Source organism: Hemitrygon akajei, chromosome 13, assembly GCF_048418815.1.
Source record: "Hemitrygon akajei chromosome 13, sHemAka1.3, whole genome shotgun sequence".
In the NCBI taxonomy this organism is placed as follows: Eukaryota; Metazoa; Chordata; class Chondrichthyes; order Myliobatiformes; family Dasyatidae; genus Hemitrygon; species Hemitrygon akajei.
This window is the reverse complement of record NC_133136.1, coordinates 8,978,661-9,005,353: the sequence shown is the minus strand read 5'-3', so window position 1 is coordinate 9,005,353 and position 26,693 is coordinate 8,978,661. Positions and strand designations below refer to the sequence as shown.

General features: G+C 44.2%; 1 protein-coding gene across 5 annotated transcripts in view; it reads right to left on the bottom strand.

Moving 5' to 3' along the window:
• rab27b (RAB27B, member RAS oncogene family) overlaps positions 1-26,693 on the bottom strand; it is a 163,245-nt gene that overhangs the window by 66,991 nt on the left and 69,561 nt on the right. The window contains exon 1 of one of the 5 annotated variants that reach the window (XM_073064104.1): positions 17,718-17,815. The exons of 3 other annotated variants lie outside the window; for them this stretch is intronic. The gene's annotated coding sequence lies outside the window, so the exon portion shown is untranslated. Of the gene's footprint in view, positions 1-13,736; positions 14,039-17,717; positions 17,816-26,693 lie in introns of those variants that run through there. One more of the 5 variants, XM_073064108.1, reaches the window with a different exon arrangement.

Sequence of the window (26,693 nt, the reverse complement as noted above, 5' to 3'; positions counted from 1 at the left end):
TACTGCTGCCACGGAACAACAAATTTCAAAGATAATAAACTTAGTTCTGATTCTGACATAGCCTGCCAATTGTGTACGTCAGGGCTTTACCAATTTAGTCAGGAGACATGCAATTGACTCATTCTGGAACTGATTTAAATAGCACTCTTGTTCCTGGAGGCACATCCTGACTGCTAAGTAAAATATCAGTGTACGACATAAAAAAAGCTTAAAACAAGTCAATTAACCTTTATTATGTTGACTGTACTTTTGTGTACGCCCTGAGCTGAGGTATTTTGCTCTACTTTGAGACAGTAAAAGGTATTAGTTTACTTAGTGGTTTATTATTGCCATAGGTACTGATTCATAAGTTGGTAATGGGGGTAAACTCCCACGGCCTATCAAATGCTCCCAATGTCTCAAATAGCCTCTGACAACCAAGTCCAGCTCCTGATCTTCACATGTGGCTTAGCTACTAAGCCCAGAGGAACTATTTCCCCCTCCCCTATCTCTATTACTGGGCTTCGGCCCTCTCTTCCCCCCCCATTCCTGATGAAGGGTCTCAGCCCGAAACGTTGCCTACTCTTTTCTCACGGATGCTGCCTGACCTGCTGAGTTCTTCCAGCATTGTGTATGTATTCTTTGATCCACAGCATCTGCAGTTGTATTTTTGTGTTTTGAACCATTTCTACTGACAGGAGAAGAGGTAAAGTGGGTTACTGGTGCTGTAAAACCAGTCACTTTGAGCAAATGGGAGTTGTCAGCTGTGGTTACGGCTCATCTAGAAGGAAAACTCTGATCTCAAACCACCGCTGCCTTGCGGCTATACCTAGACACGGGGAAGGTTTTGGGAGTAAACCCCGAGGGAGAATTCTGGATCTGGAGTCCCTAAGGCAGTCCTACATTCAACTTAGTGCTGACTGCAACTGCTGTAATGCTGCTGGTGTCAAACTGTATCAGTCTCTGCTGTTCCTTTGGATCCAGCAGTTGTGTGGAGAGGGGAGCTTCTACAAGGGCAACAGCTTGCTCTCTATATTGTACCTCCCTGGCTTGAGTATCTAGACAACAAGGATGCAACATCCATGGTCGACTCTGAATGACAGGCTCCAGAAACTGAGGTACAGTCAAACATAGAACATAGAAATTTACAGCACATTACAGGCCCTTCAGCCCACAATGTTGTGCCGACCATGTAAACTACTCTAGAGACTGCCTAGAATTTCCCTAGCACATCGCTCTCTATTTTTCTAAGCTCCATGTATCTATCTAAGAAGCTCTTAAAAGACCCTATAGTGACTGCTTCCACCACTGCCGCCGGCAGTGCATTCCACGCACCCACCACTCTCTGTGTGAAAATATTACCCTTGACATCCCCTCAGTACCTATTCCAAAGCACCTTAAAACTATGCCCCCTCATGTTAGCCATTTCACCCCTGGGAAAAAGTCTCTGACTATCCACATGATCAATGCTCCTCATCATTTTATACACCTCTATCAGGTCACCTCTCACTCTCCATTGCTCCAAGGAGAAAAGGCCAAGTACACTCTACCTATTCCCATAAGGTATGCCTTCCAATCCAGGCAACATCCTTGTAAATCTCTTCTGCACTCTCTCTATAGTATCCACATCCTTCCTGTAATGAGGGGACCAGAACTGTACACAATATTCCAAGTGGGTCTGACCAAGGTACTGTATAGCTATAACATTACCTCACGGCTCTTGAACTCAGTCCCATGGTTGATGAATGCTAACACACCATACACCTTCTTAACAACACTGTCAACCTGCGCAGCAGCTTTGAGTGTCCTATCAACATGGATCCCAGGATCTCTCAGCTCCTCCACACTGCTAAGAGTCTTACCATTAATATTATATTCTGTCTTCATATGGGACCTACCAAAATGAACCACTTTACATTTATATGGGTTAAACTCCATCTGCCACTTCTCAGCCCAGTTCTGCATCCAATCAATGGCCCACTGTAACCTCTGACAACCCTCCACACTATCCACAACACCCCCAACCTTTGTATCATCAGCAAATTTACTAACCCATCCTTCCACTTCCTCATCCAGGTCATTTATAAAAATCACAAAGAGTAGGGTTCCCAGAACAGATCCCTGCGGAACACCACTGGTCACTGACCTCCATGCAGAATATGACCTGTCTACAATCACTCTTTGCCTTCTGTGGGCAAGCCAATTCTGGATACAAAAAGCAATGTCTCCCTGCATCCAATGCCTCCTTACCTTCTGAAGGAGCCTTGCATGGTGATCCTTATCAAATGCCTTACTGAAAGCAAAGCGAAGCAGAATTACCTGATGACCAACCATTTTAATTCCAGTTCCCATTCCCATTCCAACATGGCCTCCTTTACTACTACAATGGTGGAGCAATGCCTCATATTCTGTCTGGGTAGCCTCCACCTTGGTGGCATGAACATAATATTCTTCAACTTTCAAAAGATTTCCCCTTCCCCTTTCCTTCTTCTTCCATTCCTCACAGGCTTCCCTCTTACCTCTTCCCTTCTCATCACCTGCTTATCATCTCCCACTGGTGCCCCTCCCCTTTCCCCCATGGTCCACTCTCCTCTCCTATCAGATTCCTTCTTCTTACCTTTTCTACCTATCACCTCCTAGCTTCTCACTCCATCTCCCTTCCCCTTCCCCACCCTCCGACCTTTCTCCTCACCTGGTTTCATCATCTCCTTTTAGCTTGTACTCCTTCCCCTCCCTCTCATTTACTTATTCAGGCTTCTTCTCCCTTCATTTCCAGACCTAATGAAGGATCTCAGCACAATATGTTTTTTCCCTCTCCATCATTGCTGCATACCCTGTTGACTTCCTTTAGCATTTTATGTGCTTTGTGAGGTCAACAATCTATCTTATCGTACCAGGGAACCATTCAATGGAGAAACTCAGTAGGTCAGGCAACATGTATGGAATCGAGCAAATAGTTATGTTTCAGCCGAAACCCTTCTTCAGACTGAGAAAGAAGGGGGAAGATGCCAGAATAAAAAAGATGGGGGAGGGGAAAGAGGTTAGCTGGAGGGTGATAGGCGAAGCCAGCTGGGTGGGAAAGGTTGAGGGCAGGAGAAAAAGGAATCTGATAGGAGAGGAAATGGACCATAGGAGAAAGGGAGGGAGGAGGAATGCCAGGGGGAGAAGATAGGCAGGTGAGAAGAAGGAAATATTTAAGAGGGGAGCCAGAGTGGGGAATTGCAGAAGATGGAAGAAGAGGGAAGGCAGAAGGGAAAACTACTGGAAGTTAGAAAGGGGGAGATGATACGGGTGAGGAGAGGCAAGAGGCCAGAGTGGGGATTAGAGGAGGTGGGTGGGGATTTTTTAACTGGAAGGAGAAATTAATATTCATGCCATCAGGTTGGAGGAAACCTAGATGGAATATAAACTGTTGCTCCTCCACCCTGAGGGTGGCCTCATCTTGGCACAAGAGGTGGCCATGGACTGCATAATGTCCAGAAAAAGAGTACTTTATGATCACAGATAGAATCTGATCTACATAACAAAGAACAGAAACTTAAAACTCCACTGAGCCCACGTTGATCACTATCAATGACAGCCTCTATCTAATAAAAATGTGCAAAAATAGAACTACTGTATATTAAGAAAAGTGAGGTAGTGTCCAAGGGTTCAATGTCCATTTAGGAATCTGATGCCAGAGGGGGAGAAGCTGGTCCTGAATCACTGAGTGTGTGCCTTCAGGCTTCTGTACCTCCTACCTGATGGTACAGGCAATTGGTCTATACAGCTTCACCAGAGCCCTGTTGGCCATCCTTACCCATTCCCACGTCTCATGACATGGACATACGGTTGGTCTTGGAGCGGCCATGTGCCTACCTAAATATCTATTAGAAGTCCCTAATATGTCTGCCTCTACCACAATCCCAGGAAGGACATTCCTGGCGCCCACCACTCTCTGTGTAAAAATACTTCCTACTCTCACCTTAAATGATTGCCCTCTGGTATCATAAATTCCAGTCCTGGGAAACAGATACTCTCTGTCCACTCTGTCTATGCTTCTCATAAACTTATAGACATCTATCGGATCTCCCCTCAGCCTCTGCTGCTCCAGAGAAAACAACCCAAGATGATCCAACCTCTTGTTGTAGTACGTGCCCTCCAATCCATGCAGGACTCTGATAAACATCTTCTGCACCTCTGCAGAGCCTCAACATCCTTCCTATAATAGGGCAACCAGAACTGCATGTAATACTCCAATGTGGCCTAACTAGAGTTTTATAGAGCTGCAACATAACTTTCTGAGTTTTAAACTCAATGCTTTGACATTTACACAGGGTGTTGTTGCAGTGTTGATGTGTCCTGAGTAACTGCATCACTGCCTGGTTCGGAAATTGTACCATCTCGGATCGCAAGACCCTGCAGCGGATAGTGAGGTCAGCTGAGAAGATCATTGGGGTCTCTCTTCCATCTAGTCTCACCCATCCTCAGTGGAAAAAGCAACAGATACAAAATGCTGGAGGAACTCAGCAGGCCAGGCAGCATCTATGGAAAAGAGTAAACTGCCAACATTTTGGGCCAAGACCTTTCTTCAGGGAAAGCCCGCTGGCTTTTAGCATTGTAAGATTATTTCATCGGCAAGAATGAAGTGTGTCTTAATCATATTTCATGATCTTAAGGCTTTAGCTCTTCAAGGCATCAGCGAAGAAAGGCTTCTCTCAGAGAAAGCAAAGGAAAGAAAAGTTCATTTTTTCCCCTTCCCTTCTTTATATCTGGTCATTTAGGATTGAGGAGATGACAGGCAGAATAGTTGAATGCTCCTCTTGCGGGATGTGGGAAGGCAGTGAGATCTCCAGTGTCTCTGATAACTACAACTGTGAGAAATGCAGCCAACTGCAGATTCTAACAAACCCCGTAAAGGAGTTGAAGCTGGAACTGGATGAACTCCAGATCATTTGAGAAGCTGAGCGGGTGATAGATAGGATATATAGAGAGGTACTTACACGCTGGGTGCAGGGCACGGGAAACTGGGTGACAGTCAGGAAGGGGGAAAGCAGTTAAGGAGCCACTGCAGAGCACTCCTGTGGCCATCCCCCTCAACAACAGGCATATCACTTACTGTCAGGAGGGATGGCCTTACAGAGGAAAGTCACAGTGATCGGGTGTCTGGAACCGAGTCAGTTTCTGTGACTCAGAAAGGGAGAAGAGCCACACTGTAGTTCAAAGGTTCAAAGGTCCAATTTAATGTCAGAGAAAAGTATACAATATACATCCCGAAATGCTTTTTCTTCACAGACATCCATGAAAACAGAGAAGTGCCCCAAAGAATTAACAACAAATAAAAGTAACAACCCCAAAGTACCCCCCCCCCAGCTCCCCCCCCCCCCACGCGTAAGCAGCAGCAAGCAACGATCCCCCCCTCCTCTCACCGGCAAAAAAGATGCAAGTATCAGCACTGCCACCGGGCACTCAGCGTGAGCAAAGCCACAGAAAAAACACAGACTTGCAGTTACCCCCAGAGACTTCCTGTTACACCTGGCATTCGACATACCGCAGATTCTCTCTCTCCCTAATAAGGCAGAAAAGGGTGTCTCTGTTTTTTTCCCCAGCGAGTGGGGAGGCATAACAAACAACTCACTGGTTTACAATGTTAAAAGTCCATTATGTCACTGTTTTTGAGCTCTGTGCCTGAAAATCACATAGATCACGGGTCTTCGGTCCCACAACAGATATGCCAACGGCACACGGGTCTCCTGCGTGTCATTGACCCTCGATCTGCCCGCTTCCAGAGCCCTGAGACCTTAGGCTTCCAAATTCGAACCAGAACCAGCTGAACTCTCGGTGTGCCGAACAACGGCCAGTCCTGAAACCCCGAGAGTGGATCCCATTCCCGCAAAGAACTGAAGCCAACATGTAACTCCAGGTCAGGGTCTTCAAAAGAACCCTGAAAGGGAAAAATAAAGATACCAAAGATGGAAATAGAGCTGTTTCCGAAGATGCAAGCAAAGGAGTCGCCATTTAGCACCTAGTGATAGGGGATTGGATAGTTAGGAGAATGGACGGGAGGTTCTGTGGGCAAGAACAAGATTCCTGGATGGTATATTGCCTCCCTAGTGCCAGGGTCCGGGATATTTCGGATCAGGTCCTCACAGTCTTAAGTGGGACGATAAACAGCCCGGTCCATGTAGATACCAATGAGATGAGTAGAATGAGTGACGAGGTTCTGCACAGGGAGTTCTGTGAGTTAGGTGCTAAGTTAAAGGCCAGGACCTCCAGGGTTGTGATCTCAGAATCGCCTCCCATGCCACATGCAAGTGAGGCCAGAAACAGGACGATTATACAGTTCAATGTGTGGATAAGGAGTTGATGTAGGAGGAAGGGCATAAGATTTTTGAATCATTGGGTTCTCTTCCAAGGAAAGTGGGACCTGTACATAGGGACAATTTGCACCTGAACTGGAGCAGGACTAACATCCTAATGGAAATGTTTCTTTATGCTGCATGATGGAATTGCAGAGGGATGGGAAGCAGAGAGCCAGAACAGTTAGTGGAGAAGTTGTGGAGGCAGAATGGTAAGACAAAGTCAGGAATCAAAAGGTTGAGCATGGTGTGACTAGTGACCTGAGCTGCCTATATTTCAATGCAAGAAGTATCGTAGGAAAGGCTGATAATAGTTCGAAGATGAGGGGGCTGGATTACAAACAAAGGCAATGTGTAATGAGGAAAGGCTGTTGACAGCGCAAAATTGAAAAGGGTGAACAGAGGACTGAAGGTGCTGTATTTGAATGTGTGTAGTATACGGAATACGGAATATGAACGTGTAGCTCTGTTGCAGACTGGCAGCTATGATGTTAAGAAGTTAAGGATGGAATACAAAAGCAAGTTAGTCAATAATATTCTTCATATTCTTCTGATACATAAAGTTTAAAAGAGAGCTGAGAGTGGATAGTGGACTGCTGGAAAATGATGCTGGAGAGGTAGTAATGGGGGACAAGGAAATTAATAAGTATTTCGCATCAGTCTTCACTGTGGAAGATACTAGCAGTTTGGTTGAAGTTCCAGGTGTCAGGGGGCATGAAGTGCGTGAGTTTACCATAACTAGAGAGGAGGTTCTCAGGAAACTGAAAGGTCTGAAGGTAGATAAGTCACCTGGACCAGATGGTGTACACCCCAGGGTTCTGAAAGAGGTGGCAGAAGAGATCATGGAGCATGGTCTTTCAAGAATCAATAGATTCTGGAATGGTTCCAGAAGACTGGAAAATTGCAAATGTCACTCCACCATTCAAGAAGGCAAGAGAGGCAGAAGAAAGGAAACTATAGGCAGTTAGTCTGACCTCAGTGGTTGGGAAGGTGTTGGAGTTGATTAAGGACGAGGTCTCAGGGTACTTGGAGGCCTGTAAGATAGGCCATAGTCAGTATGTTTTCTCAAGGGAAAATCTTGCCTGACAAATCTGTTGGAATTCTTTGAAGAAATAACAAGCAGGATAAACAAAGGAGAATTGGTTGATGTTTGTACTTGGATTTTCAGAAGGCCTTTGACAAGGTGCCACACGTGAGGCTGCTTAACATGCTACAAGCCCATGGTATTACAGGAAAGATTCTAGCATGGATAAAGCAGTGGCTGATTGGCAGGAAGCAAAGAGTGGGAATAAATGGAGCCTTTTCTGGCTGGCTGCCGGTGACTAGTGGTGCTCCACAGGGGTCTGTGTTGGGACCAATTCTTTTCACGTTGTATGTCAATGATTTGGATGATGGAACTGATAGCTTTGTTGCAAAGTTGCAGACAATATGAAAATAGCTGGAGGGGCAGGTAGTTTTGAGGAAGTAGAGTGGCTACAGAAGGACAAAGACGGATTAGGACAATGGGCAAAGAAATGGCAGATGGAAACAGTATAAGGAATTGTATGGTTATGCACATTGGTTAAAGAAATGAAAGAGTTGGAGTTGACTATTTTCAAAAAATAGAAAAAATATATTTAAAAAACTGAGGTGCAAAGGGTTTTGGGAGTCCTTGTGCAGGATTCCCTGAAGGTTGAGTCTGTGGTGAGGAAGGCAAATGCATTGTTAACATTCATTTCAATAGGATTAGAATATAAAAGCAAGGATGTAATGTTGAAACTATATAAAGCACTGGTGAGGACTCACTTGGAGTATTGTGAGCAGCTTTGAGCCCTTTATCTTAGAAAGGATATGATGACACTGGAGAGGATTCAAAGGAGGTTCACAAAAATTATTCCAGGATTGAATAGCTTGTCATATGAAGAGTGTTTGATGGCTCTGGGCCGATATGACGTACAGTGGACTGAAAAGCTTGAGCATGTAGATATTTAGAAAGAGGATGTGCTGGAGCTTTTGGAAAGCATCAAGTTGGATAAGTCACCTGGACTAGATGAGATGTACCCCAGGCTATTGTGGGAAGCGAGGGAGGAGATTGCTGAGCCTCTGGCGATGACCTTTGCATCAGCAATGGGGATGGGGGAGGTTCCGGAGGATTGGAGGGTTGCGGATGTTGTTCCATTATTCAAGAAAGGGAGTAGATATAGCCCTGGAAATTATAGACTAGTGAGTCTTACTTCAGTGGTTGGTAAGTTGATGGAGAAGATCCTGAGAGGCAGGATTTATGAACATTTGGAGAGGCATAATATGATTAGGAATAGTCAGCATAGCTTTGTCAAAGGTAGGTCATGCCTTATGAGCCTGATTGAATTTTTTGAGGATGTGAAGGTAGAGCAGTAGATGAAGTGTATATGGATTTCAGCAAGGCATTTGATAAGGTACCCAATGCAAGGCTTATTGAGAAAGTAAGGAGGCATGAGATCCAAGGGGACATTGCTTTGTGAATCCAGAACTGGCTTGCCCACAGAAGGCAAAGAGTTGTTGTAGACGGGTCATATCCTGCACGGGGGTCAGTGACCAGCGGTGTGCCTCAAGGAACCGTCCTGGGACCTCTACTCTTTGTGATTTTTATAAATGAGCTGGAAGAAATCCTACCACTAACCAACAGACATGATATTTAGCCAGAGAGTGGTGAATCTGTGGAATTCTTTGCCACAAGTCTTTATGTATATTGATTGGTCTAATATATTGATTCTTGATTGGTCAGGACATGAAGGGATACGGGTAGAAGGCTGACTGGAAAACTTGATCGGCCATGATGAAATGGTGGAGCAGGCTCAATGGGACAAGTGGCCTAATTCTTCTCCTATGGTTTTGTATTTCATATGCAAAATATGCCAAATATTCCTATTCATAAATTCTGCACTCACAGATAATGGCTTTAATTAATGTGCCGACAAGGCTTCTGTGTGGGAAAATGCCATTACTGCAGATCAGGGTTTCCTAACATTTTTTTAATCCATGGATGCTTATCATTAACTGAGGGGTCTGTGGATCCCAGGTTGGGAACCCCTGGTGCAGAGGGACAAAGATAATGTTAATGCTACAGCTCTATAAAAGGCTGGTCAGACCACACTTGGAACATTGTGTGCAGTTTAGTCACACCATTATAGGATGGATGTAGAGGAGATTTACCAGGTTGCTGCCTAGATTATTATGATTGGTTGAATGAGCTAGAGCTTTTCTGTTTTTAGCCAAAGGTGGGTGAGAGGCAACTTGATAGAAGTGTACAAGATAAGAGACAGATTGGGCGGACAGCCAAAGACTCTTTCTCAGGGTGGATATGGCTATTACCAGGGGACATAATTTTAAGGTGATTGGAAGAAAGCAAAGGTGGGAGGTCAGCGATAAGTTTTTTTACCCAGACAGTGGTCAGTGCTTGGAGTACAATTTTAAGGGTGATGGTAGAGACAGATACCATCTGCCTCTACAAATCTCTGGTGAGACCGCACCTCATTATAGGAAGGATGTGGAAGCTATGGAGAGGGTGCAGAGCAGATTTACCAGGATGTTGCCTGGTTTGGAGAACAAGTCATATGTAGCAAGGTTAGCAGAGCTGGGACTTTTCTCTTTGGAGCGTAGAAGAATTGGAGGGGACTTGATAGAGGTCTACAAGATTATGAGAGGCATAGATAGGGTGGATAGTCAGTACCTGTTTCCCAGGGCACCAATAGCAAATACCAGAGGGCATATGTACAAATTAAGGGAGGGAAGTTTAGGGGAGACATCTGGGGTAAGTTTTTTTACACAGAGGGTTGTGAGTGCCTGGAATGACTTGCCAGGGATGGTGGTGGAGGCTAAAACATTAGTGGTTTTAAGAGCCTCTTGGACAGGCACATGGATGAAAGAAAAATAGAGGGCTATGGGGTAGTGTGAGTTTAGTACTTTTTTTTAAAGGATTATATGGGTCAGCACAACATGGAGGGCTGAAGGGCCTGTACTGTGCTGTAGTGTTCTATGGTTCTATGGTTCTATACATTAGGGACATTTAAGAGACTCTCAGATAGATTCATGGGTGACAGGAAAATGGAGGGTTGTGTCAGAGGGAAGGGTTAGATTGATCTTACAGTTTCTATAGATCATAATCTATACATGTAGAAACTTCTATAGCTGCACAGTTGAGAGGAGTTTGACTGGTTCATCATTGGCTCGGTATGGCAACACCAATGCACAAGAATGGGAAAGCTTACAAAATGTGTTGGATGCAGCCTCATCCATCACAGGTAAAGCCCCACCCCACCCCCCCACCACCACTGAGTACATTTCCCAGGAACACTGCCACAAGAAAGCAGCATCCACCATCAACAAAATGATGATGCAAGAAAATTAATGTTTGTGTTGTATATGCTGGCATATGCATACTTAGATAATAAATTAACTTTGAAATTTAAACACCCTGCAAGGGTTGGTGGTAGAGACAGATACATTAGGGATGTTTAAGAATCTCATTGATTCACACATGGATGAAAGCAAAATGGAGGGCTATGTGTGAGGGCAGGGTCAAATTGATCTTGGAATAGTTTCTAACTTTTATTTAAGTATATTACAAAATACATTATAGAGGCCCGTAATTATTTGTGATCTGGTTTGGCACATTTTAGAGGCTGTACATTGTGTACATTGAGTAAACAGTCGACGTTTCAGACACAGACCCTCCATCAGGACTGTAAAGGGAGGGGAAAGAAGGCAGAATGAGGTGAGAGAAGGGAAGGAGTACAAGCCTGAAGGTGATAGGTGAGACCAGGTAAGGGGGAAGGTGGGGGCTGAAGTAAAAAGCTGGGAGCAGATAGGTGGAAAAGGTAAAGGGCTGAAGAAGAAGGAATCTGATTTGAGAGGAGAGTGTATCATGGGAGAAAGGGAAAGAGGAGGAGCACCAGAGGGAGGTGATGGGCAGTTGAGGAGAAGTGAAGGGGTAAGAGGTGAGCCAGAATGGGGAATGGAAAAAGAGAGAAGGGAGAGGTAGGATAGATGTTGCAAGGAAGAAATGGTGAAACCCTCAGCTGTGAGAAGTGTTGCTTGGAACTGCGGCCTAACTGGGCTGGTGAGTGCGATTCATTACTGGGGACAGGCAGTGCCTTCCTCATGTGTTGGCAGACTGCCCAGATCAGACAACCACTCCTACCACTAACCACTAGACATGATAGAACCAGCTGCCTTTCCCTTCTATGCATCTATTCACAGTTTGAGCAGAACCAAATGGCAAGACACCACCTACCCTGACAGACTCCAGGGCACCTAAATCTATAGTCACCGTCATAAACCTAAGATCAGTCTTCCAGAGGGTGAATCCACAGAAAGTGCTGTGAAATTTGGTGTTATGCAGCAGCAGTACATTGCAATACATAATAATAAAAACTATAAATTAAAATAAGTTTATGTATAGTACTGTGCAAAAAGTCTTAGGGTATATACATAGCTAGCGTGTCTAAGACTTTTGCACAGTTCTGTAACTTCCTTTATTTCACTGTAACTGCTGCCGCAAAAAAAACAAATTTCGTGATACATGTGAGTGATGATAAACCTGATTCTGATACGGGTCTCTATTGTGGACTGAGAGTGGGAAGGGGGCAGGGAGAGGGGAGGGAACGAGAAGCACTAGAGAGGCCTTTTGCAATGATCAAAAAATTAGTTGTTTGGAATCAAATGACCTCGCCTGGTGTCTCAGGGCTGAGTGTATCTGCTCCCGTGCCATCCACCACCCCTGGCACTCCTCCTCTGCCACCTGTCCCACACCCCTCCCGTGGCACTCCACCCTCGCCATTTCCAACATCCTTTGCTCCCGTCAGATTTACAAACTCACCCTTTGCTCCATGTTGACAAATACAGTTCAGCTCAGAAGTCTTAGGCACCCTAGTTACATATATGTGCCTAAGGCTTTTGCACAGTACTACATATATAAAAAAAAATTAAATTGATTAAATAATGCAAAAAGAGAGGGAAAATATAGTGAGCTACTGTACATGGATTCTCTGTCCGTTCAGAAATCCAATGGTGGACGGGAAGAAGCTGTTCCTAAAATGTTGAATGTGTGTCTTCAGGCTCCTGTACCTCCTCCTTGACAGTAGCAATGAGAATTGGACATGTCCTGAATGATGGGGGTCCTTAATAATGGATACCTTTTTGAGATATCACTTGATAGAAAACAAAATGAGATAACATGCCTCAGTGACTGCTGCCCAGTGGCTCTGACACCTACCATCATGAAGTGCTTCGAGACGCTGGTCATGGCACACATCAGCTCCAGCCTCCCAGACAGCACATGGCAAACTGTGTACCAGAGAAACAGGTCTAATGTGAATACCATCTCCCTGGCCCTACACTCATCTCTGGCGTATCAGGACAGTAAAGTCATCTATGTCAGACTACTGTTCATTGACTACATTACTGTGATTCCAAGCAATGTCATCACCTAACTCCAGACCCTGAAAGTTAATGCCTCCTTCTACAACTAAATGTTTGCCTTCCTGACCACTGACCACACTCAGAAATGTTAGCCAACAACATCTCTGCAAGATTATTCCCAACACTGGCACTGCACAAGGTTGTGAGCTCAGCCCCCTAGCTCTACGCTCTGTACACGCATGACTGTGTGGCCAGATTCTGCTGCAACTCCATCTACTAGTTTACAGATGAGACCACTGTAGTGGGCTGAATCTCAAATAATGATGAGTTGGTGTACAGGAAGGAGATAGAGAGCCTAGTGACATCATGTCATGACAATAATCTGTCACTCAATGTCAACAAAACAAAAGAGATGGTCATTGACATCTGGAGGACGGGAAGTGCACATGCTTTTGTCTATATCAACTGTGTTGAGGTTAAGAGTGTCAAGAATTTCATTTTCTAGGTGTGAATAATCGCACCAACAGCATGTCCAGGTTCAACCACATTGCCAAGAAAGCTCACCAACACCTCTCCTTCCTCAGGATACTAACGGAATTCAGCACGTCCCTGTCTACCTTTACCGATTTTATCAGTGCACCTTAGAAAGTAGAATGTCTGGATGCATAATGGCTTGTACGGCGACTGCTCTGCATGTGGCCGCAAGGAATTGCAGAGAGTTGTGGACACATCACGGGAACCATCCTCCTGTCTATTGACTCTGACTATCTTTCTTGCCCTCAGTAAAGCAGCTAGTATGTTCGAAGACCCACCCTGGACATTCTCTCCTATTGGAAAAAGATACAAAAGCCTGAAAGCATGCACCAGGCTCCAGGACAGCTCCATAGCATTGTTAACAGACCCTTGAACAGACCTCATGTATGACAAGGCCTCACAAGACCCTTGCCCTCACAATAAACCTCATTATGATGTTGCACTCTGCATGGCACTTTTTTGGTTTCTAATAATACAAACCGAACTAGGTTCATCTCAACAGCTCACCAACAGAATCACTGAAATGTGAACAGGCGACATGGTAGCTTAGCGGTAGTGCGACACTATTACAGCTCAGGCTGTTGGAGTTCAGAGTCAATCCCGGTGTCTCCTGTAAACACGTTTGTATGTTCCTGCCCTTGTGTGTGGGTTTCCTCCGGCTGCTCCGGTTTCCTCCCACAGTCCAAAGACATACGGGTTAGTAGTTTAATTGGTCATTGTAACTTGTCCTGTAATTAGGCTTGGGTTGGGTTGGTGGGTTGCTTGCTGGCATGGCTTGAAGGTCTGGAAAGCTCTGTTGTGCACCGTATCTTTGAATAAAATAGATAAAAATAAACTATACGGAAGCCAACCCTCCTGCCCAGCAAATTTGCACCAGCCATTAACTGGAATTGGTTTATTATTGTCATATGTTCTGAGACGGCGTAAAGCTTGTCTTGAAGTACAGACCATACTTTCCATGTAATAAGAAACAGACAGAGCTTCTGGAATTAGAACCCTCTCTGGTAACTTAAGCCCCTGTTCACTGATCTGTGTGTTTCTTCTATTTAAGTCCATCACCTTCACTGGGGCAAAGGCTGCTGACAGCAGCTCACCACAGTCCTCCGTCTTGGGCCATTGGCCCTGTGGCTTCCGCTTTCACCACATGACTTCATACATCTTCTAGGCGAAGATCCTTCTTCTCTCAGGGAGGAGGTCTTTGGAGCTTCTGTTGATGCTCCTTTAGCTCTGGGTTTTAATGGGGTGAGATGCTAGCCGTATGCTCAACTCTCATGCTTTTGCAGCCAGACTTGGACCCATCCTTAGCAGAGTTTGATCTGTGCACTACTGGTCCTTAAAGCTGGCGCGAGCTCCTGCCTCGTCCATCGTGCAGTCACCCCAACAGTGAACTACCGAGGCAGTGGGGAGAGGTTACTGTGAGGCCTGGGGCAAGCACTGAAATGTGATTGCCCACTGCTGCACCTTCGTGGGCAATGCCGGAGACTGACAGAGCCAGAGTGCCCAGGAACTGTGGTCTGGGCTATCTTCCCAGATAGTGACACTCAGCTCTCACCAGTGGCTCCAAATTGCTGTCTGCATGCAACAATTGCCACATCCTGGTACACCGTGTTGACAGGTGGGCTAAACCAGGTGAGGGTAGCCAGTGAACCTCATACCCCAGTGACAGAGACGCATGCCTCTTCTCTTATTTCAGATTTCCAGCAACAGTGGTGTGCTTTTCAATTTCACAAAAACGGTTTACTGACACTTTAATTACAAGGGTAAAATCTGCAGTATACGAAGTCTGCAGTAAAGTAATGCCATTTAAAAGAACTTTGGACATGTATGTGAATAGGAAAGGTTTATAGGGATCTGGGTTAAACATAGGCAAATGGGCAACACACACAAAATGCTGCTGGAACTCAGTAGGTTAGGCTGCATCTATGGAAAGGAATAAGGGTCCTTAGCAACGATCCTTCCCAACTGCCCAACAATCTTTTTGACCCTCTATCATCAGGCAGGAGGTCCCGGAGCATTAGGACAAGAACTGTTAGGATGGGAAACAGCTTCTTCCACCAGGCCGTAAGACTACTGAACTCCTGCCACCACCCAGGTCTCATTACATATGAAGCACCAGTGGAAATACCTGTATACTGTTTACTTATTAATTAGTATTGTATATGTGCCTTATTATTTGTTAATTTATCTGTGGTAATATTACTTTATGCGTATTGTTTGCAAGTTATATGTACTTGTGCTCCTTGATCTGGAGGAACGATGTTTCATTTGGTGGTATACGTGTGTATGGATGAATGACAATAATGTGAACTTGAATAAGTAGCCGATGTTTCGGGCCGAGACCCTTCATCAGGGCAATGTGACTAGCTTAGGTAGGCAACTTGTTCAGCATAGATGGGCCAAAGGGCCTGTTTTCTAAGCTGTATATGTGCCTGACTCTAAATGCTGCCAACAGCATATCACTGTTAACCATATAACAATTACAGCATTGAAACAGGCCATCGCGGTCCTTCTAGTCCGTGCCGAACTGTTCTTTTGAAGATTAATGCATTTTTGGCATTGAATAAGGAAGCATCAAACTGCATTAAATCTGGTTTGGCAACTCTTGTGTGCTTACACTAAAAAATGTCCCACCCTTCTATCATGTACATTCCATCTGATACTTAACAATGAAACAGAAAGTCATTAAAAAGTAATCTCGCAGCTGATTGTCACATACACTGCAGGAACAGTGCACATTTCTCTGAAATTTAGATTTGCACATGATTGTTGGAGAGAATTTATTCCGGCTGCTTCCAGATAATCCGTAGCATCTATCACATTTATTCAGAAGGTCCCTGATACAAAACTAAATGACCAGAACTATGAGACCCATTTGTAAAGAGCTTTTTTGAAACAACCCACGCAGTTTTTCAATAGACTTAGAGTAAAATTTTCACGACATTGATAGTTGATTGAAAGCATAACAATCCCACTACTTCCTCAGGAGGCTAAAGAAATTTAGCATGATCCTTACCAATTTTTACCTTCTGTTCCTCCCAGCAACCCACCGATTTCACCCTAGCCTCATTACGGAACAATTTACTATGACCGATTATCCTGCTGTCTCCGGAATGTGGGAAGAACCTGGAGCACCCAGAGGAAACCACTACACTACCGTAGCATGAGGAAAATAACACGGGAAAGGAACCCATAACAAGAAGAGAAAGCAAAATGACAACCAACACAAGAAAATGTGTGATTTTATCACCAGTAGGTTGCACCCATACTTGTGTAAATACTCTGATTTTAAGACTGATTAGAACTTAGAACACAGAACAGTACAGCACAGCTGACCCAGGATGTTGTGCTGACCTTTAACCTCTTCCAAGTTCAATCTAACCCTTCTCTCCCACATAGCCCTCCATTTTTCTATCACCCTTCTAAGGGGCATTTAAATACCCCTAACGTATCTGCCTCTGCCACCACACCCAGCAGCATTCCACGCACTCACCACTCAGTACAAAACCTACCTTTGGCTTTCCTAGAATCATCTTAAAATTATGCACTCTCAAAATGGCCATTTTCATCCTGGATAAAGTTGCTGGCTGTCCACTCTGTGTTTTAGTAACAGCTTTTGCCCTGCACCATCAGATTTCTGAATGGACAATGAAACCATAAACACGTTGGATTCCTTCTTCTCCAGCCCTTGCCTTTTGCCACACACCTAGCTTCACCTATTGCCTTCCAGTGAGCCTCTTTTCCCTCCCCCCACCTTTTTATTTAGGCATCTTTCCCCTTCCTTCTCAGTCCTGATGACGGGTCTCAGCCCAAAACGTTGACAATTCCTGTTCATAGATACTGCCTGACCTGCTGAGTTCCTGCAGTATTTTGTGTCTGTTGCTTTGAATTTCCAGCATCTGCAGATTTTCTCCTGTTTATGATTCTCTTTTTGATCTCTTCTTGCATTACTTATTTAACTTTTTACACACAGTATATAGTTCTTATTATAATTTATAGTATTGTAATTGCATTGTACTGCAATACATGATACTGTGCCAGCCTTTCAACCTATTCAAGTATCAATCTAACTTTTCTCTCTCGTGTTACGTGTTCTTCCTGAATGAATACTGTGTTTTTGCATTATTAAGTAAGCCATACACAAGTTAAGGCCTGTCAGATTTCAAAGTGCTCTGATTTAAGTTCAGATTCTTTCTAAATTGCACAGCTTTCAACTAATCATGGAAGATCACCACTTTGGGCACAGAAGAATCCACAGACACACCAACAGTGCTACACATTAATCAGTAAATATTGTAAAGAGGTGTGCAGGGCTTCCTGAAGCAACAGCTGGTTCAGTCCCTCAAGTGAAACTTTACACAGGTAGAAACAAGTCTTCCACACACAAAAAAATATTTTAACGGCCCATGTGGGTGCGAGTTCAGAGCAAACTGGCTGTCCCAGCAGAAATATCAACAACCTTCGGGATATTTAAGATAAAGACTTACTTACCGTGTCTAGGATCACTCTTGTTCGTTTGCTTGTCACTCTGTGAGTGGGAGAAGTGTAAGAGCCCCGCCCCAGACCGGGCAGTGATCGCTACCTGACTGCACAAAGGGGAGGTGTGGCCTGCTGTGGCTGCAATTTGAGAAATTTACCCAGGGCCAATTTTTTTTTAAAAAAGAACTAAGGTAAATTAACCTGAGTGAAGAAAGCCAAGTACGAGTTGAATATTTCTTCAAATATTTGGGCAATGTTGCCCACCCAAACCTTGCCACAATAAATTAAGAACCCAGGTGTTTAGATAAAATGTAAAGATTAGCTAATAGTCATATGTACATCAGCACATAAGGGACATTTAAGAGACACTTAGATAGGACCATATGATATAGGAGTTAGGCCCCTTGGCTCATTAAGTCTGTTCTGCCATTTCATCATGGCTAATCTATTTTCCCCTCAGCCCCAATTTCCTGCCTTCTCTCCCATTTCCCTTCATGCCTTGACTAATCAAGAACCTATCAACCTCTGCCTTACGTATACCCAATGACTTGGCCTCCACAGCTACCACAGGCAACAAATGCCACAAAGTCACTGCTCTCTGGCTAAAGAAATTCCTCCTCATCTCCATTCTAAAAGGGAAGGGTTAAATTGATTGTAGATCAGGTTATATATTTGGTACAACATTGTGGGCTGAGGAGCCTTTACTATGCTGTAGAGTTCTGGGCACCACGGTACCGGTCAGTGCAACATGTTGATTTGCTATTTATTTGTAGGTGAATCTTTTGCATGACAATGGTAGCATAGCGGTTAGTATGACACTATTACAGCACAGGGTGTCAGAGTTCGGAGTTCAATTCCGGTGCCATCAGTAAGGAGTTTGAACGTCCTCCCAGTGACTGCACGGCCAATGTTCCCTCTAAGGTGCGCAAATATGCTCATGCACACATCTTTTGCTACTAGTGTACAAAGGAATTTAAGCTGCACCCAGAAGGTTGTCACCCTCTACCTCATTGGCATGTTAAGTATATTTCACCATCGTACACAATCACATTTCCTTTTTCAGTGTCTGATATGGACGGTGTTGACAACATGGAGTTTGCAATGATTTGTCTGCAGATTTTAGAACTGGTTTATTTGTACTGTTTTTATTGAAGACATTATTGTTGTGCCGTGCAGTTGTCACTGGGCAAAAAACTGCACAGCACAATGCATTTACACACACTGGTCACTGTATATTAGAGGGATCATAGCACATGGGTTACCTCCGGATGCTCCGGTTTCCTCCCACACTCCAAAGACGTACCAGTTAGTAGATTAATTGGTCGTTGTAAATTGTCCTGTGATTAGGCTGTTGTTAAATAGGTGGGTTGCTGAGTGTGGGGCTTATTGGGCCAGAAGGGTCTGTTCCACACTGTATCTCTGAATAAATAAATAAGTACATTCCATGTTCAATGTAACATCAAACCATAGAGTGAAATATGTCGTTTGCATCAATGACCAACAGAGTCCAGGGATGTGCTGCGAGCAACCAACAAGTCTACTCACCATGCTTCCGACATGTCTAAAACTTGCCAGCCCTAACCCATGCACCTCTGGAATGTGGAAGAAAGCGGAGCACCAGGAGGAAACTCGCTCAGTCAGGGCGAGAACATACACGTTCTTTACTGACAGTGGTGGGAATAAACCCAGGTCACTGAATTGAATTGAATTGACTTTATTACTTACATCCTTCATATACATAGGAGTAAAAATCTTTACGTTTCGTCTCTGTCTAAATCTGCAATTTGCAATTATAGCAATTTATAATAAACATTATGCACAACAGGACAGTAAATATAACATAGAAATACAGTTGCATCAGCATGAATTAATCAGTCCGATGGCCTGGTGGAAGAAGCTGTCCCACAGCCTGTTGGTCCTGAATTTTATGCTGCGGTACTGTTTCCCAGATGGTAGCAGCTGGAACAGGTTGTGGTTGGGGTGACTCAGTTCTCCAATGATCCTTTGGGCCCTTTTTACACACCTGTCTTAGTAAATGTCCTGAACAGTGGGGAGTTCACAACTACAGATACGCTGGGCTGTCCACACCACTCTCCGCAGAGTCCTGTGATTCAGGGAAGTACAGTTCCCATACCAGGCAGTGATGCAGCCAGTCAGGATGCTCTCAATTGTGTCCCTGTAGAAAGTTCTTAGAACCTGGAGGGGCCATACCGAAGTTCTTCAACCGTCTGAGGTGGAAGAGACACTGCTGTGCCTTTTTCACCACACAGCCAGTATGTACAGACGATGTGAGATCCTTGGTGATGAGCATGCAGAGGAGCTTAAAGCTCTCAACCCCAGATCCATTGATGCCTGTCTCCATACCTCCTGTAATCCACAACAAGCTCCTTTGTTTTTGCAACATTGAGGGAGAGGTTGTTTTCTTGACACAACTGTCAGGGTGATGACTTCCTCTCTGGCCGTGTAATGTTTTATGCTTACTGCTACACTATATTGCTACCCTATAACTGATTAGAATTTTTATCATTGGGATCATTTAACAAAATGGTTTACATTTTTGCTACAACTCAAGAGCCCGCAAGACACTTGATTTCCCATTCAGATTCATTTGTTTATCGTGTTTTATGTGATTTCACATGTACATGAAAAATATAGAGTGAAAGCTGTTGTTTGCATTTACAACCAACACAACTGAAGCATGTGCTGGGGGCTGCCGGCTAATGCTCCCACATATTCCAACACCAACATAACACACACACAATCTTCATCAGAAGAATTGAAAGTTCCAAGAGACAGTTGGTGAGACGGAGTTTGTGAGAGGGAGTTTGTGAAAGAGAGGGTTTTTGAGAGAGATTGTGAGAGTTTGTGAAAGGGAGTTTGTGAGAGACAGTTTCTGAGAGAGAGGTTCTGAGAGAGAATTTGCGAGGGAGAGTTTTTGGGAGAGAGTTTGTGTGAGAGTTTCAGAGGAAGTTTGTAAAAGGGAGCTGAGGGTCAGAGAGGGAGAGATTTTGAGAGAGATTGTGCAAGGGAGTTTGTGAGAGAGTTTGTAAGAGAGATTTTGAGAGATGGAGATTGTAAGAGAGAGAGTTTGAAAATGAGATTTTGTGAGAGATTGTGTGAGGTGGTTTATTGGAGTGTGTGTGAGAGAGAGAGATTGTGAAGGAGAGGGATTATGAGAGTCCATTTGTGAGAGAGCTAGTAAGGGAGATTGTGAGAGATTGCTGTGAAAGATTGTAAGAGAGAATTTGTGCGAGTTTGTGAAAGAAAGTTAGTGAAAGAGGGTTTCTGAGATAGATTTTTTGAGAGAGTTTGTATGAGACAGCATATGAGAGAGAGTGTGAGACACAATTTCTGAGAGTTAGTGAGGAAGTTTGTGAGAATTTGTGTGTGTTTGTGAGAGAGAGTTTGTGAGACAGGTTTGTGAGTCAGGATTCGTGAGACAGGGTTTGTGAGATATGGTTTGTGAGATTGGGTTTGTGAGATAGGGTTTGTGAGAGAGAGTGTTTGTGAGAGACTGAGAGACAGTTTGTGAGACAGAGTGTGTGAGACGGTGTTTTTCAGTTGTAGCTTGTGGGAGAAAGCCTGTGGGAGAGCATATGAGTGGGGGTTTGTAAGTGGGAGTTTGTGAGAGGGAGTTTCTGAGAGAGAAATTGCGAGGGAGAGTTTTTGGGAGAGAGTTTGTGTGAGAGTTTGAGAGGAAGTTTGTAAGTGGGAGCTTCTGAGAATTTCTGAGGGTCAGAGAGAGGCAGAGATTTTGAAAGCGTTTTTGAAAGGGTGATTGTGAGAGGGAGTTTGTGAAAGGGAGTTCGTGAGAGAGAGTTTATGAGAGGGGCCTCATTAGAGGGGGCTCGTAAGAAGGGACTCGTAAGAGGGAGCTCATCAGAGGGGACTGGTGAGCGAGAGTTTGTGAGGGAGAATTTGTGGGGGAGAGTTTGAGAGGGAGAGTTTGCAAGAGGGAGTTTGCGAGAGCGGTTCTCGTGAGAGCGGGCTGGTGAGTGTGAGTTTCTGAGGCAGAGTGTGAAGGAGAGTATGTGAGGGAGAGTGTGTGTGGGAGAGTGTCTGAGAGAGTTTGAGAGAGATTTTGAGAGAGGGTTTGTGAGAAGGAGTTTGTGAGAGTGGGCTTATGAGAGTGTTTGTGAGAGAGAGAGGTAGTGTGAGAAAGGGATCGTGAGAGTTCATTTGTGAGAGAGTTAGTGAGGGAGTTTGTGAGAGAGTTAGTGAGGGAGTTTGTGAGAGTGCTGTGAGAGAATGTGGGAGAGAGAATTTGTGAGAGTTTATGAGAGAAAGTTAATGAGAGAGGGTTTCTGAGATAGGTTTTCTGAGAGTTTGCATGAGACAGCATATGAGAGACTGTGAGATACAATTTGTGAGAGAGAATTTGTGTATGTTTGAGCAAGAGTTTGTGAGAGAGAGAGAGAGTTTGTGAGACAGGGTTTGTGAGAGAGAGTTTGAAAGAGAGCATTTGTGAAAGGCTGAGAGAGATTTTGTGAGAGACGGATTGTGAGACAGAGTTTGTAAAACAGAGTGTGTGAGACGGTGTTTGTGAGATGTAGCTTGTGGGAGAGAGTGTATGAGTGGCCGGGTTTGTAAGTGGGAGTTTGTGAGAGATAGTTTCTGAGAGAGAGGTTCTAAGAAAGAATTTGCAAGGGAGAGTCTTCGGGAGAGAGTTTGTGTGAAAGTTTGAATGAGAGTTTGAGAGGAAGTTTGTAAAAGAGCTTATGAGAATTTCTGAGGGTCAGAGAGAGACAGAGAGTTTGAGAGAGTTTTTCAAAGGGTGTTTGTGAAAGGGATTTTACGAGAGGGAGTTTGTGAGGGAGAGTTTGTGAGAGAGTTTCTGACAGAGAATTTGCAAAGGAGAGTTTTTGGCAGAGAGTTTGTGTGAGAGTTTGAGAGGAAGTTTGTAAAAGAGAGCTTGTGTGAGAGAGATTGTGAAAGTTTCTGAGGGTCAGAGAGAGACAGATTTTGAGAACGTTTTTGTAAGGGAGTTTGTGAGAGGGAATTTGTGAGAGGGGCTCTCGTGAGGGGGCTTGTGAGAGGGGTCTTGTGAGCGGGGGCTCGTGAACGGAAGCTTGTGGGTGGGGGCTTAAGACGGAGAGTGCATCAGGGAGAGTGCGTGAGGGAGAGTTTATGAGAGGAAGTTTGGGAGAGGAAGCTTGTGAGAGCAGTTGTGTGTGAGAGCTTCAGAGAGTTTGAGAGTCTGAGAAAGTTTCAGAATCAGAATCAGGTTTATTATCACCGGCATGTGATGTGAAATCTGTTAACTTAGCAGCGGCAGTTCAATGCAATACATAATCCAGCAGAGAAAATAAAAGATAAATAAAATTTAAAAAAACAAACAAGTAAATCAATTACATAGATTGAATAGATTTTAAAAACATGCAAAAACAGAAGTACTGTATGTTAAAAAAAGGTGAGGTAGTGTCCAAAGATTCAATATCCATGTAGGAATCAGATGGCAGAGGGGAAGAAGCTGTTCCTGAATTGCTGAGTGTGTGCCTTCAGGCTTCTGTACCTCCTACCTGATGGTAACAGTGAGAAAAGAGCATGCCCTATATGCTGAACATATTTAATATTGCATGCTGCCTTTCTGAGACACTACTCCCTAAAGATATCCTGGGTACTTTGTAGGCTAGTATCCAAGATGGAATTGACTAGATTTACAAACTTCTGCAGCTTCTTTCAGTCCTGTGCAGTAACCCCCTCATACCAGACAGTGATGCAGCCTGTCAGAATGCTCTTCACAGTACAACTACAGATTTTCTTGAGTGTATTTGTTGACTTGCTAAATCTTCTCAAACTCCTATAGCCGCTGTCTTGCGTCTTTATAACTACATCGATATGTTGGGACCAGGTTAGATCCTCAGAGATCTTGACACCCAGGAACTTGAAGCTGCTCACTCTCTCCACTTCTGATCCCTCTATGAGGATTAATAGGTGCTCCTTTGTCTTACCCTTCCTGAAGTCCACAATCAGCTCTTTTGTCTTACTGATGTTGAGTGTCAGGTTGTTGCTGCGACACCACTCCACTAGTTGGTATATCTTGCTCCTGTACACCCTCTTGTCTCCATCTGAGATTCTACCAACAATGATTGTATTTATGGATGGTATTTGAGCTATGCCTAGCCACACAATCATGGGTGAGTCATAGAGAGTAGAGCAGTGGGCTAAGTACACACCCCTGAAGTGCATCAGTGTAGATCGCCAGTGAGGAGGAGATGTTGTCACCAATCCACACAGGTTGTAGTCTTGCAGTTAGGAAGTTGAGGATCCAATTGCAGAGGGAGGTACAGAGGCCCAGGTTCTGCAACTTCTCAATCAGGATTGTGGGAATGAGGGTATTAAATGTGAATTTTAGTCAATGAACAGCATTCTAACGTAGGTGTTTGTGTTGTCCAGGTGGTCTAAAGCCATGTGGAGAGCCATTGAGATTGCGTCTGCCATTGACCTATTGTGACAATAGGCAAATTGCAATGGGTCCAGGTCCTTGCTGAGGCAGGAGTTCAGTCTAGTCATGACCAACCTCTCAAAACATTTCATCATGGTCAATGTGAGTACTACCGGGCAATAGTCATTAAGGCAGCCCACATTATTCTTCTTAGGCACTGGTATAATTGTTGCCTTTTTGAAGCAAGTGGGAACTTCCACCCATAGCAGTGAGAGGTTGGAAATGTCCTTGAAAACTCCCACTAGTTGGTTGGCACAGGCTTTCAGATCCCTACCAGGTACTCCATCAGGACCTTCTGCTTTGCGAGGGTTCACTCTCTTTAAAGACAGTCTAACATCGGCCTCTGAGACAGAGATCACAGGGTCATCAGGTGCAGCAGGGATCTTCACAGCTGTAGTTGTGTTCTCCCTTTCAAAGTGTGCACAGAAGTCCTTGAGTTCATCTGGTAGCGAAGTATTGCTGCCATTCATGTTATTGGGTTTTGCTTTGTAGGAAGTAATGTCTTGCAGACCCTGTCAGAGTTGCCATGCATCCGATGTCACCTCCAACCTCATTCAAAATTGTCTCCTCTCCCTTGAAATAGCCCTCCGCAAATCATACCTGATTTTCTGGTACAGGCCTGGGTTGGCGGACTTGACAGATCTAGCCCTCAGCAGATGACGTATCTCCTGGTTCATCCATGGCTTTTGGTTTGGGAATGCACAGTAAGTCTTTGTGGGCACACACTCATCCACACAGGTTTTAATGAAGTCGGTAACAACTGCAGCATACTCATCCAGGTTTGAAGATGAATCTCTGAATACAGTCCAGTCCACCAATTCAATGCAGTCCTGTAGGCACTCCTGTGTTTCCCTTGTCCATACCTTCTTGGTTCTCACTGCTGGTGCTGCAGTCTTCAGTCTCTGCCTATACTCGGGGAGTAGAAGTACAGTCAGGTGATCAGTCTTCCTGAAGTGAGGGAGTGGAACAGCACGGTAGGCATTCTTGATGGTGGTGTAGCAATGGTCCAGTATGTTGTTTCCTCTGGTATTGCAAGTGATCTGTTGATGGTAGTTGCTCAGTGATTTTTTCAGACTGGACTGTTTAAACTCTCCCAAAACGATGGTGAAGGCGTTAGGGTGCGCTGTTTCGTGCATATTGATCCCATTGCTCAGATCATCTAAAGCCTGCTTGACATTGGCCTGAGGTGGAATGTAAACTGCTACCAAAATGACCCCAGAGAGTTCTTTACTCACAAAGAGATGGCACTTTACTGCTAGATATTCCAGGTTTGTGAGAGTTTATCAGAGATTATGAGAGGAAGTTTGTGAGAGACAGTTTCTGTGAGAGTTTGAAAGACCATTTGGGCAAGCATTTGTGAGAGAGAAACTGTGTGTGTGAAGGTAAGTTTGTGACAGAGAGTTTATGAGGTAGAGATTGCGAGAGCAAATCTGTGTGTGAGTGTGAAGGAAAGATTGTGAGACAGAGTTTGTGAGGGAGAGATAGTGTGAATTTTGTGATATTGTTTGTGAGAGAGCATTTGTATGAGAGAGTGATTGTGAGAGTATATTTGTCAGAATTTCTGGAAGAGAATCTTTGTGTGAAGGGAAGTTTGTGAGAGTTTACGAGGGAGATTTTGCAAGGGTGAGTTTGCGAGGGAGTGTTTGAGAGGGAGTGTTTGAGGGAGAGTTTGCAAGGGAGATTTTGTAAGAGATTTGTGAGAGAGTTTGTGAGAGAATTTTTGAAGGGGAGTTTGTGATGGAGAGTTTGTGAGAGATCATTTGAGAGAGAGTTTGTGAGAGAATACGTGAGAGAGAGAGTTTGTGAGAGTGTATGTGAGAGAATTTCTGAGAGTTTATGAGAGGGAGTTTGTGAGAGAGGGTTTGTGAAAGAGGGTTTGTGAGACAGATTGCAAGAAAGGGATTGCGAGACAGGGTTTGTGAGGGAGCACTTGTGAGTCAGTGTTTGTGAGGGAGCGTTTATGAGAGTGCTTATTGAAGAATGTTTGTAAGAGAGATTTTGTGAGAGGTCATTTTAAGAGAGAGAGAGTTTTTGAGGGAGGTTGTGTCAGAGAGATTATGTGAGTCTCAGTTTCTGAGAGTTTACGAAAGTGATTGTGAGAGAATTTGTGTGTGTGTGAGGAAGAGTTTGTGAGAGAGTTTGAGAGACAGCGTTTGTGAGGGTGAGCTTGGGAGAGAGTTTGTGAGAGAGAGAGGTTCAAAGAGAATTTGTGAGAGAGAGTTTGAAAGAGAATTTCTAATAGAGAGAGTTTAAAAGAGAGTTTGTGAGAGTGTCTGTGAGAGAGAGAGTTTGAAAAAGAGATTGTCAGAGAGCTTGTGAGAGAATTTATGAACGTGTGTGAGGGAAAGAGCATGTTAGAGTTTGAGAGAAGTAAATTTTTATTATTTTGTTATTTTCCCTTCCTCTTTCTTGTGTTACTAGTGTGACCAAAATTGCCAGCTATTTTACTCACACAAATAATTGGTGTGACCACTCACCAGCTGGTGTGAACCCTGTGTCAACGCCCAAATGTTCCCAGGGAAGGATTTCATCAAGTTAGACAG